Source organism: Phasianus colchicus, chromosome 10 (assembly GCF_987193195.1).
Source record: "Phasianus colchicus chromosome 10, bPhaCol1.hap1.1, whole genome shotgun sequence".
NCBI classification, from domain to species: Eukaryota; Metazoa; Chordata; class Aves; order Galliformes; family Phasianidae; genus Phasianus; species Phasianus colchicus.
Window position 1 is genome coordinate 27,999 of NC_143445.1, and position 19,091 is coordinate 47,089.

Consider the following 19,091-nt stretch of genomic DNA (forward strand, 5'->3'; position numbering starts at 1 on the left):
CGTAGCTACGGAAGTGTAACCATAGCTATGGAAGTGTAATGTAGCTATGGAAGTGTAATGTAGCCATAGTGTTAGAAGATTGTTAGCCTGAGATGTTCGACCAATGAGTGCCAGGAGAGGCTTTACCTGCGTCAGACCCAGGGTACGTAACGGGATGGATTTTGCTGACTAGTTGTGCAATTTGTCCCTGGTCAGTAGGAGCTGTGCGCCCATTATTGCAATAATGAACAAACTGCTCTTCACAGAGATCTTTGCCTGATTAGAAATTGTTGACCTTGAGCATGTTTCTTACAGTATCTAAGCGTAAGATACACTTGCTGCTGTTATGAAGATCTGTTTTGAAACTTGCTTGCTTTCTAGCCAATGGATTTTTAGTGGAAATGTCCTGAATACACGTGTTAGACTATAAAAGCCTTGCATGGGAAAATAAAGGGGAATTTTTGCACAAGAACCCTGTGTCGTGTTCCTAGTCTGTGACAAGCGGCCCCTTGTACTATGGTGCTGGCAGCAGCGAGACAAACACTGACACACTGGTACATATTGCCTCTTCCTGCTTGCTACCTCTCTGCCACTGGGTGCCACTGGATGCCACTGTAGAGACAACAGGACTGCTGTCAATTCATGTGAGACCCAAGGGCTACCAGGAGTTTAGAGGTACAATAGGAAAGCATGGAAGTGGAAAGAGAGCAGCACTCAAAAGACCACATCTTGCCCTTGCCCATCGTCATGGCCCCAGGAAAGCAGCAGCCATCACTTGAAGGCAGTGAGGAGCAATATCATAGAATCACAGAATCACAGAATGGCCAGGGTTGGAAGGGACCTCATGGATCATGAATCTCCAATCCCCCCTCCACATGCAGGGCCACCAACCTCCCAGTTTCATATTAGACCAGACTGCCCAGGGCCCCATCCAATCTGGCCTTGAATACTTCTAGGGATGGGGCATCCACGACCTCTCTGGGCAGCTGTTCCAGCACCTCACCACTCTCATAGTGAAGAACTTCAGGAGCAGAAGCTCACTGAGTAGTGGGGGCAGCCTCCAAGGAATACTGGGCTGCTGTTTGGGCTCTTGACCCCTGGATCCCTCCGGCATAAGGGGGTTTCTCCTCCAGCTCTAGAGGAGAAGGGAAGAAAAGTGAGCTGAGAGAAATGAATTTCTGCTGTCCTCTTCATTGTGTTTATGGACATGGGAAGCCGAGTGCTGTAGGCACATGAGATGACTGGGTAAAAATACATAATTGACTATCATAACATAATTAGAATAACTATATTTAAAAGAAAAGGCACATTTTAGGAAGTAACAAACATTTTGGGATTTCCCAAAGTTTCCTCAGGGCATCCCTGAGCTCCTGGTTCCTCACACCATAGATGAGAGGATTCACAGTGGGAGGTACCACGGAGTACAGAAATGACACCACCAGGTCCAGGGATGGAGAAGAAAGGGAGTGCAGCTTCTGGTAGGCAAACAAGAGAGTGCAGACAAACAGGGAGACCACGGCCAAATGAGGGAGGCATGTGGAGAAGGCTTTGTGCCGTTCCTGCAGAGAGGCCATCCTCAGCACGGCCCTGAAGATCTGCACATAGGACACAACAATGAATACAAAACAACCAAAGATTAAACAAAGACTAAAATCGATATTCACAATTTCCCTGAAGTAGTCTGATTCTAAGCAGGAAAGCTTGAGAATCTGGGCCATTTCACAGAAGAACTGGTCCACGGTATTTTTTTGGCAAAGTGGTATTGAAAATGTGTTGGCAGTGTGCAGCAGGGAATAGAGAACCCCAGTGCCCCAGGCAGCTGCTGCCATGGTGGCACAAGCTCTGCTGCCCATCAAGGTGTCGTACTGCAGGGGCTTGCAGATGGCAACATAGCGGTCATAGGACATGATGGTGAGAATGAAATCTCTGCAGAAAATAAGAATAATACAAAGAACACCTGTGCAGCACATCCTGCATAGGAGATGATCTTGGTGTCCCAGAGGGCATTGGCCATGGCTTTGTGGAGAGTGGTGGAGATGCAGCCCAGGTCGAGGAGGGCGAGGTTGAGGAGGAAGAAGTCCATGGGGGTGTGCAGGCGGTGGCAGGCTACGGCTGTGCTGATGAGGCCGTTGCCCAGGAGGGCAGCCAGGTAGATGGCCAGCAAGAGCTAGAAGTGCAGGAGATGCAGCTGCCGCGGGTCTGCCAATGCCAGCAGGAGGAACTCACTGATGTAGCTGCTGTTGGGCATCTGCAGTTCTTCTGGGCATGGAGTCCTGTGCAGAGAGCAGAAAATAATGACAGAAGTCAAGATTACTTGCAGACACTCTCCTCCTGCTGTACTATAGAAATGTTTCTTTCTCTTTGAAAAATGCTCATTTAATTCCATAGCTTCAATTTACTTGCATGAGCTTTAGTGTACCTTAAGAAGTAGAAGCTGAAAGAGCTCTTACTTTCCTCTCGTTTCCTAATCATATCTCAGCTTCCTAGATAATTTCCTCTTACACTCAGTTTCCATCCCTCATATCTTAATGCTGTCTGCACTCACAGTGCCCATCCCTACCTCTTTTCTGCACTTAAATTTCTGTTAGAGAAAGCTGTCTGTTTTCAGGATAAGTGCATTATTCGTGTCAGCAGAAAATGATGGCAATTTCAGCTGAAAGAACTTTAGGAGATTGTTCATATAAGGGCAGATTGTGAATGGTACAATTCAGGATTCTCTGAGATGTGTTCATATTTCACATCTCCTTTCAGAATTCTGCCTCCAACTCATTCTCCTTCCCTAAGAACAGGTGTTGGAAAATCTCTGCCTTGTCTCTTCTCTTGCAAAGGGCCCTTGGAAACACCCTGTGGTGCAGTGTATCTGTGATCCCCCTGCCCCAAGCAGCAGCAAAAGGCCCCTGCCCTGCCGGGGGGCTCCTTCCCCCAACACATCTCCCTGCAGCGCCCTGGGCAGCTCCCCAGGCAGGCTGAGTGCTGAGTGCTGATTGCTGAGTGCTGTGTGCTGAGCCTGGCAGGCGGCAGTGAAAGCCTGCAGTGAGACTTACCTTGTCAAAGGCTGTGAGCAGTGCTCCAGCAGTGAGCTCAACACCTGCTCACACCGTACACATCCTATAAGCTCTCTGCCCTTTCTCTCCTCTCCTCCTGTAACCTGCAGGCTGTGCTGTGCAGAAGAGCTGCTCCTGTGCACAGCTGTCTCTCTGCAGCGCTGCCCACTTGTAGGAGCTCCCTGTGTCCTAGGAGCCCAGCCCAGCTCAGCAGCAGAGGATGTCATTTTCTCTTCCTCACTGCTCTCCCTGGAGATGACCTTTGGGCTGTGGGGCTGGCAGCTCCTGATAGACAACAGGGTCATCTCTGCAAAACGTGCTTTGAAGTCAGATGAATTAATCAACAGTAGACAGACTGATTCCAGAAGCATGGTTCAACAACATAACACATCATGTTCACCTTACCAAGTTGCAAATGCCCCATCTGGTGTCATGGTTTTATGGCTCTTGATATCAGTATTCCATATCATAACATCATGTAAAGCACCGGGAATTAGGGTGAGGTTTTAGAGATAATACTTCAGTTCTGTGTACTGACTGTTCTGGATACCTGGTTCTCAGAAGAGAAGAAGAACCGCATTTCCCGAGGATTTTGAGTTCAGAGGGGAAGATAAGCCATGGGAGGAAGTCCCAGGATCTGTCACTTGCTCGCTGCCTGGCAGTGTGTGGCTGCGCTCCCCAGCCGTGAGCCTTCAGTTCAGTATAAGGCTTTTGGTTTCAGACACTCACTCTCTCATTATATTTGATTTATTACCCTAAATTCCAATTTTATTTTATAACACTGTGCTATCTTTACATTCAAATATCATATTTAGTAAAAATAAGTTTCCTCCTTAGATCTTTGCCGCTGTTTTTTATTATTTTTAGTAATATTTTTTTCTGTATTTATTATTATATTATATTATATTATATTATATTATATTATATTATATTTTATTTTATTTTATTTTATTTTATTTTATTTTATTTTATTTTATTTTGTTTTATTTATTTATTTTTTGGCCAGTGGGACTGCAAGCCTTCTGCCCTCTGTCACGGACACACATTGATCCAGATAACTCCGTAACAAGACAACACACTCAGTCATATGCTCTGCTTTTAGGACGGGCGTGTGGAACCAAATGTGGGACCTGATGATGGGTCCTTTCCATTGTGGGTTGCCCTAGGATTCTATGACAGTGCGTACAAGCACGGTGATGTTGGATGACTGTGCTGTCACAGTGGGTAGGAGTTCAGTGGCAGCACAGTCACGGTGTTGTCTCGGTAGTGTGGAGAGCAGTGATGTCAGAATTACTGGGTTGTGTCAGTGGTCAGTATTGCAGTGATGTCAGAGTCACTGTGCTGTAAAGGGGAGACAAGCTCAGTGATTTCAGCTCCACTGTGTTGTCACAGCTGATATGAGCACAGTGGTGTTGCAGTCAGACAGGAGCTCTGCATGTGGGTGAGCATCAAACACGGCATCCCCAGAACCAAATGCTACCAGTGAGGAAATGGTGCCTCCACCTTGCGCCTGAGAGATCTCATGTTCAAAGTTCCACTGCAGTTGAATAATTTGTCCAGACTGGGCCCTTCTCACATCCCACATCCTGGCATGAGACACACTGCCCACATGGGACTTGGGCCTCACGGCATCCTTGCACCCCATGCAGAGTCTGGCAGCTGCTGTGCCCTGGTCTTTCATTTGACATCAGACAAACCTCCATCCCACTGCCCCAGGAAGGGCCCTGAGCCAGCAGGAGGGACACGATCTCCCTGCCAAGGCTCTGGGGATCAGGGCTTGGCCTTTCTGCTTCAGAAGACAAAGGAGGCTTTGCTCAGCATCACAGCCACTATCCCAGTGCCTTGGTCTGCCTGCAATCATGGCTTCCAATTATCTGCTCTAACAAGTCCCTGGGGAAGCTTGCTTGTGAATGGCCCTCAGTGGGGCCCATTAGTACTCCAAGAAACTTCACTGTTCCTTCTGACTTTATCTTCTTCAGCACTTCATGCAATCTTCTCTCAGTGCTGGAGGTTGATGAACTCGGCAGCAAAAGTCCCGTGGGACCCATTACATCCTGAAGAGCCCTCCTGTGCCTTGTGCCTTCCTGTCATCCTCTTCAGGTGTTCAGAACTTGTACAGCAAACTGGAGAGGTATCTGAAAACATCCATAAGAGAAAAAGAATAAGGGGCATTTATTAAGTCTATTTATTTATTTATTTATTTGTTTGTTTATTTATTTTTTTATTTATTTGTAGTTGGGTTTAAAGAAGAAGTTAAAACAGCACTTGCAATTGATATTGACCCAGGATGTCCCCTAATGAGCTTTGCTCTGTCACTGTGTGGACAAATATCTTCCTCCGCTACCCCACTCCATTTCTACTCACATTGGCCCCATGGGTCTTCCATCACTTTTCCTCCCATCACACTTCTCCTCTGCAGTCCCCAGCTCAGTGTTAAACCTCCTTTGCACCAAATTCCTCTGGCTTTTTCAGAGAATAAGCTGCACATATGCCAGGAAAGATTTCTCTCTCTCTTTCTTTTTTTTTTTTTTTTTTTTTTGCCAACAAACATTTGTAAGCATGATGCAATTGAATGAATAATTGCATGCCTTGTCCAAGCTACATCTAATGACGTTTGTCTTTCACAGTCAATATTTGTACAAAAAATGAGTTAGGCAGAGAGAGGAAGGGATAGATATAATCACAGTTAAGGAGTTGAGAAAAGAGTCCATCGGACTTTGGAGAGATGGAGCAAGTTCCAATAATCTTCCTAAAGGTGACAGATCAGCCAGATAGTTGGGATGTATCTGAGTGAACAAAGAGCAAGGGTTTGGGAAATCTGGAGAGCAGCGGTGGACGCTGGGCATTGGTCACAGGGCATTGGCACTGGCAGCACTGTTTGTGTCCCTGTACCTGAAGGCATCTCTGTCCTGCTAACACAGTTCTGGAAAACATGGTATTTAAGAAAAAAATAAAAGCATAAAAGACACAAAATCCTCTCAAAGACTTGTGTTTTCAACGTCAAAAGAAAGAGGACTCCTGCAAATACTAGAAGTGAGAATTTCCTTAACATATTTTCACTGATTTCTGTCTCAGTCTTCAATCCTTTTTTTTCCAATTTTACTGACATTAATGAACATCTTTCAGGCTTACAGCTTCAAAAAGAAGGGAAGATCCATCTGTGTCTTGCACGGCGCCTGTTACTCCCCTGAATTTCTCTGCCCAGAAATGTCTGTGACATCTCTCAGTCTTTGTATAAATGGAGTTACACTGTGGTAATGAGCTTTTTTCTTCTTTCTCAGTTGTTGTTTTAGATGGTACCATGCAGCACAGGACTCATAATGCCCTTCATGCCCTTCATGCCAGGTACCCTGCCCCATTCTACTGTTGGTCCACATTGACCACAGTGTTCCTTGTGCTGCCTATGTATTTCTACAAGCCTTTATTGTGTTTGATATACCTGGGCAGATTCAGCTGTGTTTGAGCTTTGGCCTTCTCAAACACATCTCAGCAGGTACAATAGTGCAGACACTCTGCACTGCTCCCAGCTGACCACTTCTTGTTTACAATTCCTACGTGCTTTCTTTCTGTACTGTACTCCACAGACTTGAAGAAGAAGCCAACGTGTGCTCTCCTGAAGTCCAAAGATGTGAGTTTGTCCTTTGCCCTCCCTTCAGACTCCACAGCTGCACCATCCCATGGCCACTGTAGACCAGGTTCTCTTTGACCATCACATTCCCCATGTGTCCTTCCTTGCTGGTGAGTATGAGATCCAGTGGAGCACCTCTCCTCTTTGGTTCTTCCATGGGTTGGTCAAGAAGCTGCCATGTGTGCTCTCCAGAGATCTTCAGGATGGTGCATGCCCTGCTGTGCTGTCCCTGCAGCAGATACTGCAGTGAAAAAGGACTCCACAGGGGACAACGGCCTAACAACATGAGGCTCCCATCTGTCTGCAGAGGGAACCTTCCACTTGCTCTTCCTGATCAGGAAGACACTGTTGGTCTCCTCTGTTTGCCATTGCCATTTGCTCTGTCCTGTCTGCTCTGCCATCCCCAGGAAGAGCTCAGTGCACTCTCACAGAGGACAGGTGCCCTTCCTTGTCTCCTCACCCATCCATTGTAAAGACTGTGTCCCCTGGTGCTACAGTCCAGTTGTGGAAGCCATTTAACCATGTCCCTGTGGTCCAAACAAGAGCAACTCTACCAGCATTTCTAGCTCAGCATGTGTTGCTGTTATCATTAGTGTAAAAACACATAAGACAACAAACCTACCCAGGATGGATCATTGGATTTAGTGCATCTATGTTATTTTTGTTCAGAAGGTGGCACACGTGCGTTAGACCCACTGTAAGGCTCAGAGCTGTCCAAGCAGCACAGACACGGCTAGGGTGTCATGGTTTTGTGATTTTTGGTTTTCGGTATTCCACATCATAACATCATGTGGGGCAGTGGGAGTTTAACTGTTGGTACTCAAGCTCTGGGTACCTGCCTGGAAGAGAAGAAGAACTGCATTCCCCAGGGGACTTTGTGGTCACAGAGAGTCTAGAGATATAACTCCTGGCAAGGTCACCTGATGCGCTCTTCTTTTACTTGCTTTTCGTCGGCTCTCCTTCCCTTTTTCTCCCTGCTGCTCAACTGGACTGTGCATCTCACCTCAGCCCTCCGTGTTGTGGTGAGGCCTACCCACCTTTCGGGCATTCTCTCTCTCATTATATTTGATTTATTAGCTTCAAATTTAATTATATTGTATTATAGTGTGTTATCTTGCATTCTGATAGTATATTTAGTAAATTAGTTTGTTTCTCCTCAGATCGTTGCCGCTGTTTTTAATTATTTTGGGGTCCCCTGTTCCCTTTTTTCCAGAGGCGCGGATCTTCAGATCCCTCCGCCCCGCTAGTCACGGAACTGGGCCGAACCAGCCCGTAAACCGTTGACATTCTTGGTGGAGAATGCGGGCAAAAGCTGCTTTTTAGTTTTTTAGAACGAATCTCTCTCTGCTCTCGTAGAGTTTCGTTGGGAAATTTTATCTTTTTCACAGGAGCTCACTGAGAACTTGACCTTGAAAGTCTAGGCGGACTGCCAATATTCTGGGATATTTGTAAACTTTGAGCACTGCTATCTTGTTTTTGTATAGAAAGAGAAAAAAATGATTCTGCTTTCTCTTTTAAACCTGTTTGCAGAGGGAGCTGCTAATTTTACAGAACTTGGGATTTTTAAGCAGGCTCCCTGTCTCTCCTTTGAATCCTTTATGCAGTTTTTGAATGCTCACCTGATCACGTTGTCAATCTCCCTGAATGTTCTTCTCATCATTTCACTCAGTATTTGTATTTATCATATTTTGAGGAAGCCTTCCCCAAAACTAGAGCATACTGAGTGGCAGGGAGTGTGGAGAGGCTTGGGAGAGACTTTTGAGAGATGGACATCTTCGGTGTCATGGAACTTCACTCCTGAACACCTGAAAGACCCTGAGAGCTTAAACGCATACTTGAGACAGGAATGTTGCGGCTCAGGCAGATCTGAGGAGGCACAAATGATTTGGGGCCTAGCTAATGCTTATCGGGCCTTATTCAATAGTATCCCAGAGAGGGAGAGAGTTTGTGAAATTGAGAGAGAGTGTCTGAGAGCAGAAAGGGAGAGTTTGCAGGAGAGACTCCGAGCAGAGAGGGAGAATCTCTGGGCTGAGCGAGAGAGTCTCCTGGTCAAGGGAAAAGACCTCCAATCTGAGAGAGATGCCCTCCGGTCTGAGAGGGATAGCCTCAAGTCCAAACAGGATGCCCTCCAAATTGAGAGAGACTCCCTGCAATCCCAAAGAGAGAGTCTCCAAGGTGAGACAGAGAATCTCCAGGTTGAGAAAGAGAGTCTCCTAGCCAGGAGAGAGAATCTCAAAACCTGGCAAGAGTGTCTCCAAGCTGAGAGAGAAAGTCTCCGAGCCGAAAGGGAAAATCTTCAAGCTGAGAGAAGGGATCTCCAGTCTCAACGAGATGCCCTCCAAATCGAGAGAGACTCCCTGCAATCCAAACTCGACACTCTCCAATCTGAACGGGACACTGTCCAAACCGAGCAAGACACCCTTCAATCTGAACTGAATGCTCTCATGATTGAAAAAGACAGACTCCAAGCAGAACTGGAGGGTGAGAGCATTGGAACTGACCAACCTGATCAACCACAGGAGGCACCACAATTGACATCAGTTGCCCCTGTGAGAGGACGGAAAATGAAACAAATCTCGACTCAGTTAGAAGAGAAGAAAGAGGAGCAAAGAGGTCCAGAGGAGTGGCTCCGAGATCCAGGGGAAGCGCCCCCGAGTCCAGGGGAGGGACCCTCAGTAAGACCACGGTCACCAACGCCTATAAGGGCATCAAGGAGTCCTGAAAGAGTAAGAGGTGAGCAAGATATTGTTACCATTGTTGATCGATCTCTGAAAATGAATGAAATTCGAAGTCTGAGAAAAGACTTTTCATGTCACCCAAATGAGCCTATTGCCACTTGGTTACTTTGTTGTTGGGACAATGGGGCCAACAGTGTGTGGCTAGATAGTAGAGAAGCTCGCCAGCTGGGTGGCATTGCTAGGGACTCAGCCATTGACCGAGGTATTAGTACATGCCAGAACCAGGCCTTCACCCTCTGGAAGAGGATGTTGTTAGCTGTAAAAGAAAGATACCCCTTCAAAGACGATCTGATGCCTGAGAAAAAGAAATGGACTGATATAGAAAAAGGCATCCGTTATTTGATAGAATATGCTGTGGTGGAAACGCTACATAGCCCTGATTTCATTTCTGATGAGCCAGATCAAGAGCATGATCCTGAGAGAGTCAGGTGTACACCAAATATGTGGCGTACATTCACAAAGACTGCACCAGAAAGGTATGCCAGTACATTTGCAACAATGTATGGCAGAGGGGAAAGAAGACCCCTTATAAACAAACTGATTAATAAACTTCAAGACTTTGAGTTACATTTAAGCCCTCTGCGAGCTTGTGTTTCAGCCATCGCAAAAGTAGCTGAAAAGCTGAACAGAATGGAAAACAAACAAGAAGATATAATAAACTGTCAACCGTGCCTAATGCTGATGGATCCACGGTGGTAACAGACATATCCAATGGGGACCAGAATTCCCAGAACAGCCTTCTGGAGGGGCTGATCAACTTGGTTTCCTCCCAGCTGGTGTCATCCAACATCTCAGCTATCAAAAGAAGATGTCCTCCTGCTTGAGCAAGTGACAACAGTAAGACTACGTCACGTTTTGCCTTGTGGCATTACCTACGTGACCATGGAGAAGACATGAAGAAGTGGCATAAACAACCTACTCCTGCACTTCAAGCATGGGTAAAAGAATTACAAGACAACCACCAAGGTGAACTTCTCCAAAAAGATGATTGCTCCAGTTACTGCAGACAACGGAGGTAACAAATAGAGGGGCCCTGCCCCCAGCCAGGGGGGGGAAAAGGATAATAGAGTATATTGGACTGTGTGGGTTAGATGGCCTGGCACATCAGAACCACATAAATATAAGGCCCTGGTGGACACTGGTGCTCAGTGCACTCTAATGCCCTCTAGTCACCAAGGGACAACATCAATTGATATTCATGGGGTGACTGGGGGTTCCCAAGAGCTGACTATGTTAGAGGCCGAAATCAGCCTCACTGGTAAAGACTGGCAAAAGCACCCTATTGTGGCTGGCCCAGGGGCTCCATGTATACTTGGTATTGATTACCTCAGAAGGGGATATTTTAAGGATCCCAAAGGGTATTGATGGGCCTTTGGAATAGCTGCTGTAGACGCAGAAGGTGTTAAGCAGTTGTCTGTTTTGCCTGGCCTATCAGAAGATCCATCGTTTGTGGGGTTGCTACGAGTAAAAGAGCAACAGGTACCGATTGCTACAAAAACGGTGCACAGGCGGCAGTACCGTACCAACAGGGATTCCTTGCTCACCATTCAGAAACTGATTGGTCAACTAGAGAATCAGGGAGTGATTAGCAAAACTCACTCGCCTTTTAATAGTCCCATATGGCCAGTGCGTAAAGCCAGTGGAGAATGGAGGTTGACAGTAGATTACCATGGCCTGAATGAAATCACACCCCCACTGAGTGCTGCTGTGCCGGACATGTTAGAACTCCAATATGAACTGGAGTCAAAAGCAGCTAAATGGTATGCCACCATTGACATTGCTAATGCCTTTTTCTCCATTTCTTTGGCCAAAGAATGTAGGCCACAGTTTGCTTTCTCCTGGAGGGGCATTCAATATACCTGGAATCGTTTGCCCCAGGGGTGGAAACATAGCCCAACCATTTGCCATGGGTTGATCCAAGCTGCACTGGAACAGGGCAGTGCTCCTGAGCACTTACAGTATATTGATGACATCATTGTGTGGGGCAACACAGCAAAGGAAGTTTTTGAGAAAGGAGAGCAAATAATCCAGATCCTTTTGTGTGCTGGTTTCGCTATTAAGCGAAGCAAAGTGAAAGGACCTGCCCAGGAAATTCAGTTCCTAGGTACAAAGTGGCAAGATGGACGTCATCACATCCCGACAGATGTGATCGACAAAATCACTGTCATGTCTCCGCCCACTAATAAGAAAGAGACACAATCGTTTCTGGGCATAGTGGGTTTTTGGAGAATGCATGTTCCAAACTACAGCCTCATTGTAAGCCCTCTTTATCATGTGACAAGAATGAAGAATGAGTTTACATGGGGCCCTGAGCAGCAGCAGGCTTTTGAGCAGATTAAACAAGAGATAGCCCGTGCCGTGGCCCTGGGGACAGTACGGACGGAGCAGGATGTAAAGAACATCCTCTACACTGCTGCTGGAGAGAAAGGTCCCACTTGGAGTTTGTGGCAAAGAGCCCCAGGAGAGACCTGAGGCCGACCCCTGGGATTCTGGAGTTGGGCCTACAGGGAGTCAGAAGAGGGCTACACTCCAACTGAAAAGGAGATCTTAGCTGCTTATGAGGGGGTTTGGGCTGCTTCTGAAGTAGATGGTACTGAAACACAGCTCCTTCTGGCACCTTGACTGCCAGTGCTGAACTGGATGTTCAAGGGAAAGGTTCCTTCCACCCATCATGCTACTGATGCCACTTGGAGTAAGTGGATTGCGTTGATTATGCAGCGAGCTCGGATGGGGAACCTCAGCCGTCCAGGGATCCTAGAGGTGATCATGGATTGGCCTGAAGGCAAAAAGTTTGGAACACCACCATCAGAAGAAGTATCACGTGCTAAAGAGGCCCCATCATACAATGAACTACCAGAAAATGAAAAGACATATGCCCTGTTCACTGATGGATCGTGTCGTATTGCGGGGAAGCATCGCAGATGGGAAGCTGCTGTGTGGAGCCCCACACGACAAAGTTGCAGAGGCCACTGAAGGGAAAGGAGAATCAAGCCAATTTGCAGAGGTGAAGGCTGTCCAACTGGCCTTAGATGTTGTTGAACGGGAGAGGTGGCCAATGCTTTACCTTTACACTGACTCATGGATGGTGGCAAATGCTTTATGGGGGTGGTTACAGCAGTGGGAACGAAATAACTGGCAAAGAAGGGATAAACCCATTTGGGCTGCTGAACTGTGAAAAGATATTGCTGCCCGAATAAAGAATATTGTTGTAAAGGTGCGCCATGTAGATGCTCATGTGCCCAAGAGTCGGGCTACTGAAGAACAGCAAAATAACCATCAGGTAGATCGAGCTGCCAAAATTGAGGTGGCTCAAATAGACTTGGATTGGCAGAACAAGTGTGAATTGTTTCTAGCTCGGTGGGCCCATGAGACCTCGCGTCACCAGGGAAGAGATGCAACATACAAATGGGCTAGAGACCGAGGGGTTGACTTAACTATGGATGCTATTGCACAGATTATTCATGATTGTGACACATGCGCCACAGTTAAACAAGCCAAGAGGATGAAACCTCTCTGGGAGGAAGGGCGATGGCAAAAGTATAAATATGGGGAGGCATGGCAAGTTGATTCTATCACCTTGCCACGATCATGCAGTGGTAAGCGTTACGTGCTTACTATGGTAGAGGCAACCACTGGGTGGCTTGAAACATATGCAGTACCCCATGCTACTGCCCAAAACACCATACTGGGTCTTGAGAAACAAGTCCTGTGGCGACATGGCACCCCAGAAAGAATTGAGTCAGATAATGGGACTCATTTCAAAAATTCTCTTGTAAATACTTGGGCCAAAGGTCATGGCATTGAGTGGATTTACCATATCCCCTACCATGCACCAGCCTCTGGTACAATGGGTTGTTAAAAACCATGTTGAAAGCAATAGGTGTCGGAACATTTAAGCACTGGGAGAAGCATTTGGCAGAAGCCACCTGGTTGGTCAATACTAGAGGATCTATCAATCGTGATGGTCCTGCTAGCTCCCTACATACTGTCAAGGGAGATAAGGTCCCTGTAGTACATGTAAAGAACATGCTGGGAAAAGCGGTTTGGGTCTTTCCAGCTTCTGGGAAGGGCAAACCTCTTCGTGGAACTGTTTTTGCCCAGGGACCTGGGTCCACTTGGTGGGTGATGCAGAAAAATGGGGATGTTCAATGTGTACCACAAGGGAATTTGATGTTGGGGAGTGCAGTCAGTAATTCCATGTATATATACAGGTTTGTGTGTGCGTGTGTTTAGTGTTTGGTAATTATATTTTGTTTGTATATGTTAAGCATGATGTAGTGATGTAGAATAAGGGGTGGAATGTCATGGTTTTGTGATTTTTGGTTTTCGGTATTCCACATCATAACATCATGTGGGGCAGTGGGAGTTTAACTGTTAATGCTCAAGCTCTGGGTACCTGCCTGGAAGAGAAGAAGAACTGCGTTCCCCAGGGGACTTTGCAGTCACAGAGAGTCTCGAGATACAACTCCTGGCAAGGTCACCTGATGCGCTCTTCTTTTACCTGCTTTCCGTCGGCTCTCCTTCCCTTTTTCTCCCTGTTGCTCAACTGGACTGTGCATCTCACCTCAGCTCTCTGCGTTGTGGTGAGGCCTACCCACCTTTCGGACATTCTCTCTCCCATTATATTTGATTTATTAGCTTCAAATTTAATTATATTGTATTATAGTGTGTTATCTTGCATTCTGATAGTATATTTAGTATATTAGTTTGTTTCTCCTCAGATCGTTGCCGCTGTTTTTAATTATTTTGGGGTCCCCTGTTCCCTTTTTTCCAGAGGCGCGGATCTTCAGATCCCTCCGCCCCGCTAGTCACGGAACTGGGCCGAACCAGCCCGTAAACCGTTGACACTAGGGCATGGCTTTCCTGAAGGCCCTGAGTTGCATATGCAGCTGCATGTGAGTTTGCTGGACAACTAAGGAAATCAGCACGACACTAGGCTGCTTCTGATGCCATTCACATGGGTTTTCATCAGTTGAGGAATAAAGATGCCTATTAGCTTTGCAGTGCCCTGAGATACAGACTGTGCAGCAGAAGGAGAACAAAGAAAGATCTGGCTCTTCTTTTGGGAGCTCAGCCATTTAGTCAGATGCAAAATTTTGCATGCTCCATGGAGACGGGTGAAAAAGACACTTTGAGATGCCATAAATGCAGGAAGTTTTTTCTCATTTAGGATTGCCAAATATATTGCTAACCTTTCTCTGGTCTCATCTAGGGATGAGATGCCATCACTAGTTCAGCTGGATTGCTGTCCTGCCCAGGGGAAGTCCACCCCTCCCTGTCCAGGTCTGTGTGCCCTTTTTGTTTTAGCAAACACTCTCTGGTAGGACTTACCATATGTCTGGAATTGGTCACTGTCCAGTGGACATTTGGTGGTTAATTCAGCAGATTTCAGAGTACAGTCATGATGCTGTTGTCTTTCAGGAGCTGTGGGCCGCAGAGACCCAGGGACATCTCCAGGGAGACCAGTGGATAAAAATGACATCCTCTTCTGCTGAGCTGGGCTGAGCCCCTGGGACACAGGGAGCTCCTACAAGTGGGCAGTGCTGCAGAGACACAGCTCTGACTAAAAGCATCTCCCATGTACTCTGCATCAGCACAAGGGGCTCGTTCTGCAGGTGATATGAAGATGGAAGAGAAAGGAGAGAGGGATTACAGGATGTGAGGGGTGTGAGCAGGCTGCGAGCTCACTGCAGGAGCATTGCTTTCATCCACTGACACAGTAAGTCTCTCACCATAGGTAATGCAAACACTTTTCCTAGAGGGATCACCAAATCTGGCACATCCCAGTGCAGATCAGGCTGCATACACTCTGTGTTTCTTTATCATGGAATAAGAGCTGTTCCAGATGAGGGCTTCCCTGCTGCAGCATCAGAGCACAGCCCTGAGGGCACATCAACAGAGAACCCTAAAGTGCATTTTACCTCTCTACTTTCCTCTAATGTAGATATTCTTTCAATAAAGCCATGGGAGTTCTCTTAAGTTCCCATTTTCGCTTGAAAAAATGAACATGCACTTAGTGCCCTGCAGACAGGGTGGTTTCTGGACAGCAAATAGGAATGCAGCGACATTGGGCTGGTGTCTGTATGCTCAGTCAGGGAAATGACAGGAAAACAGCCCCCAGGATGAAAATCTGCAGACCACAGAAATATGATCAGGGAATTACCCCCGTCAGTGCAGAGACTTTTTTCTGAGCAAGCTCCCACCTAGAGATGCCTCTGCCCACATGACCATGGGGTCCGATGCGTGAACCACCTCCTGTGCAGGCAGAGCTCCAGCAGAGCAGAGCAGCATCTCCCCAGGCACGTGTCCATCACCCTCTGCAGTGCACAGGGGCTGAGAGCCACTGCCTGGGGCTGCGGGCAATGCAGTCTGTGAGGCTGGGAAGGAGCTGGCTTTCCCTTAATGAGATGCCATCAGTAGGACACATCTCCCTGAGGTGTCCTTCAGGGCAGTGAGTCGACCTTTGGGATGCAAATCTTTCCCATAGCCTGGACAACAAATTTGAGGGAAGTCGCAGGGAGATGCAATATGCAAGGAAATGCTGTGGGGCTGCTGAAATGAATGTTAGGTTTCCTTTTCAATACGTGTGGTGATGAGCACTGCTGAAGTACGTTGAGAAATGATGAATATTCCATGATGGGCAGTGGATTCCTCTCAGCTGGGTCTGACTTCTTTTCACAATGTTTTGGGAGTATAAACCTTCTCCCTCTTCAAGACTGACAAGCTCAGAGCTATTAGAAACAAGCCCAATCAGCTGCCCTTTCTCCACACTAAGCAGACATGAATCCTTTTGCCTCTCAGGTCTCATGGGCATTCAAACTGAGTACAGCAGAAGTGCTCCGAATTTCTCAGTTCAGCAAACACTCCATGGACACAGTGAGAGGATGGAGTGCAGAAAAAACTATAACTGCAACTTCCATTTGTGACCGACATATTTTTGGCATAGAGTCCACAGATGCTGACAAGCACTTCCCTATTAGAATTTACTTGATGTGACACATTTTGGAAAGAAAATCTTTCCCTACACGACCACATTTCCCTGTCCCTATGGGGACAAGATTTCTTCCTGGAGAGAAAAAGTGCAGAAGCCCTCAAGGCAAACTCAATGTCAAGAAATGTAGCTCAGATCATTGGGGTTGAATGAACATTCCCCACACTGAAATCTCTGTCTTTAACTTTTGTACTCCTTGGACAGGTTCTTGTGGCAAAAGGCAGCAGATGCCCAACAGCAGCTCCATCAGCGAGTTCCTCCTGCTGGCGTTGGCAGACACGCGGCAGCTGCAGCTCCTGCACTTCTGGCTCTTGCTGGGCATCTACCTGGCTGCCCTCCTGGGCAACGGCCTCATCAGCACAGCCGTAGCCTGCCACCACCGCCTGCACACCCCCATGGACTTCTTCCTCCTCAACCTCGCCCTCCTCGACCTGGGCTGCATCTCCACCACTCTCCCCAAAGCCATGGCCAATGCCCTCTGGGACACCAGGATCATCTCCTATGCAGGATGTGCTGCACAGGTCTTATTTTTTGTTGTTTTTGTTTTCTGCGGAATATTGCGTTCTCACCATCATGTCCTATGACTGCTACGTTGCCATCTGCAAGCCCCTGCACTATGGGACCTTGATGGACAGCAGAGCTTGTGCCACCATGGCAGCAGCTGCCTGGGGCACTGGGGTTCTCTATTCCCTGCTGCACACTGCCAACACATTTTCACTGCCTCTCTGCCAAGGCAATGCCATCAATCAGTTCTTCTGTGAAATCCCCCAACTCCTCAAGCTCTCCTGCTCAGAATCCTATCTCAGGGAATTTGGTCTTAGTGCGATTAGTGCCCTTGTTTTACTTGGGTGTTTTGTGTTTATTGTTTTGTCCTATGTGCAGATCTTCAGGGCTGTGCTGAGGATGCCCTCTGAGCAGGGATGGCACAAAGCCTTCTCCACGTGCCTCCCTCACCTGGCTGTGGTCTCCCTTTTTCTCAGCACTGTAGTGTTCGCTTACTTGAAGCCCTTCTCTATTTCCTCCCCATCCCTGGACCTGGTGGTGGCAATTCTCTACTCAGTGGTTCCTCCAACTCTGAACCCTATTATCTACAGCATGAGGAACAAGGAGCTCAAGCATGCCCTCAGCAAAGTGTTGCAATATGCAATATTCCACCTTCAATAAAGTGCACATCATCCTCACGTGATTCCCTGTGATGGTTCTTTATATTTTATGTATGTATGACTGCTTGTTTGTGTGTGTAATTGTAATACACTAATCTTGAAAAAAACCATGGCAATTTATTCACTTCTTTTTTCCATCTACTTTCCATTTTCTCACACCAAGAGCTCATGTAAATATGGAACCAGGTTCCAGGAATAGGTTAAAAGATTCCTAAAATGCTTTCAAATGTACTTTTTCTTAGCTCTTCCCTCTCCCTACCTTGTTAGGATCTGGGGTAGTTACAGCCAAGGACAGCAGCACAACACACTCTTTTCATTCCTGGTGTCTTTTCACGGCCACACTGCTCTAGAGTCCTTGCATTTGTGCAGACCTGAAGGTCTTGTGTGTCTCACAACAGTGCTGTTGTCTCTACAGCAGCACTCCGGGGCTGCAGTCAGTAGCTGGCAATATGAACCGCAATGTCAGAGCTGGTCTTCTTGCTGGCACCACCATAACAACAGGCTCTTAGCAGGGCTTGTCCTGGGAGCTGGAGCGACCACGGGGCTGTACCTCTTGGCACAGTGCACCTCCCTTGGGAGGAATTCTTTTACTTTTCTTATCACAGTACTTGGAACAGCTACAGGAGCTGTAGCAGGAGTGACCACAGGGCTCATCGTGAGGGTAGGAGAGACAGTGGGGTCTGTCACAAAGCATGGAGCAACTGTGGGACCTGTAGCAAGAACTGGAGCTGCTGCAGGGTCTGTCCCAGGAGTTGGAGAGGCTGCAGCAGTGTCAGCAGATCCAGCTCTCTTCCCCTTGAGGATGCTGAAGAGTGTTGAACACAACTCAGTGTGCCAGGCCCTGGCACACTGTAGTGATTTGTGCCTCTTTAGGATTCCCAGGGCAGCAGCAGACCTTCCCCAAATATTCTACCAGTTTCTCAGGATTCTGCAGTTGCTTGGAGATGAAGTTCCAAACCCCTGGGGGATTCTGACAGCTCCAGGCACATGCCCAGACCGCCCCACATCCTTTGCCATGCAGAGCTATCCTGCCTTGGGACAGATCTCTCTGTGATGTTTTTGAATGATTGTTTAATCTGAAATGTAACCTGAAACACATTGACGACACACAGTAATGGGAGCACTCTGGTTTGAACATCCCATGGATAGACAAAACTCTCAGGAGCTGTGGTAACTAGCTCTTGAGCTCTAGGGAAAGAAGAAGAGAAAGGGAGGCTGAGGAATCACTGGAAAGTGTCCTCCCTTACCACATCCATAGCTGGGCTCCTTGAGGACACAAAGCCAAGGGTGTAATTACTAATCTTATCAACAGTATTACTTCCAAAACCCAATAAGGACTGTAGAGCTGAATGCGCACAAAACTTCAGTTTGTCATCTGACAATTTGATCATGATGTAAGCCAAGTCCAAACAGCACAGCAAAATAAAAACCCTAATCCAGCCCCCAGAGTTGACAAACAATGCAGCAGGAAAAACAAGCAGTGAGCTAGGAGCTGTGCAGTGCAGCATCATGAGCAGGCTCAACGAGCTCCATCAATAGCGAAAAAAA

The 19,091-nt window shown here is 47.2% G+C and overlaps 1 pseudogene; it reads left to right on the plus strand.

Annotated features, from left to right (window-relative positions):
- The first annotated feature begins 103 nt into the window (after nt 1-103).
- Nucleotides 104-17,544, plus strand: LOC149916489 (olfactory receptor 14J1-like; annotated as a pseudogene).
- The last annotated feature ends 1,547 nt before the right edge of the window (nt 17,545-19,091 follow it).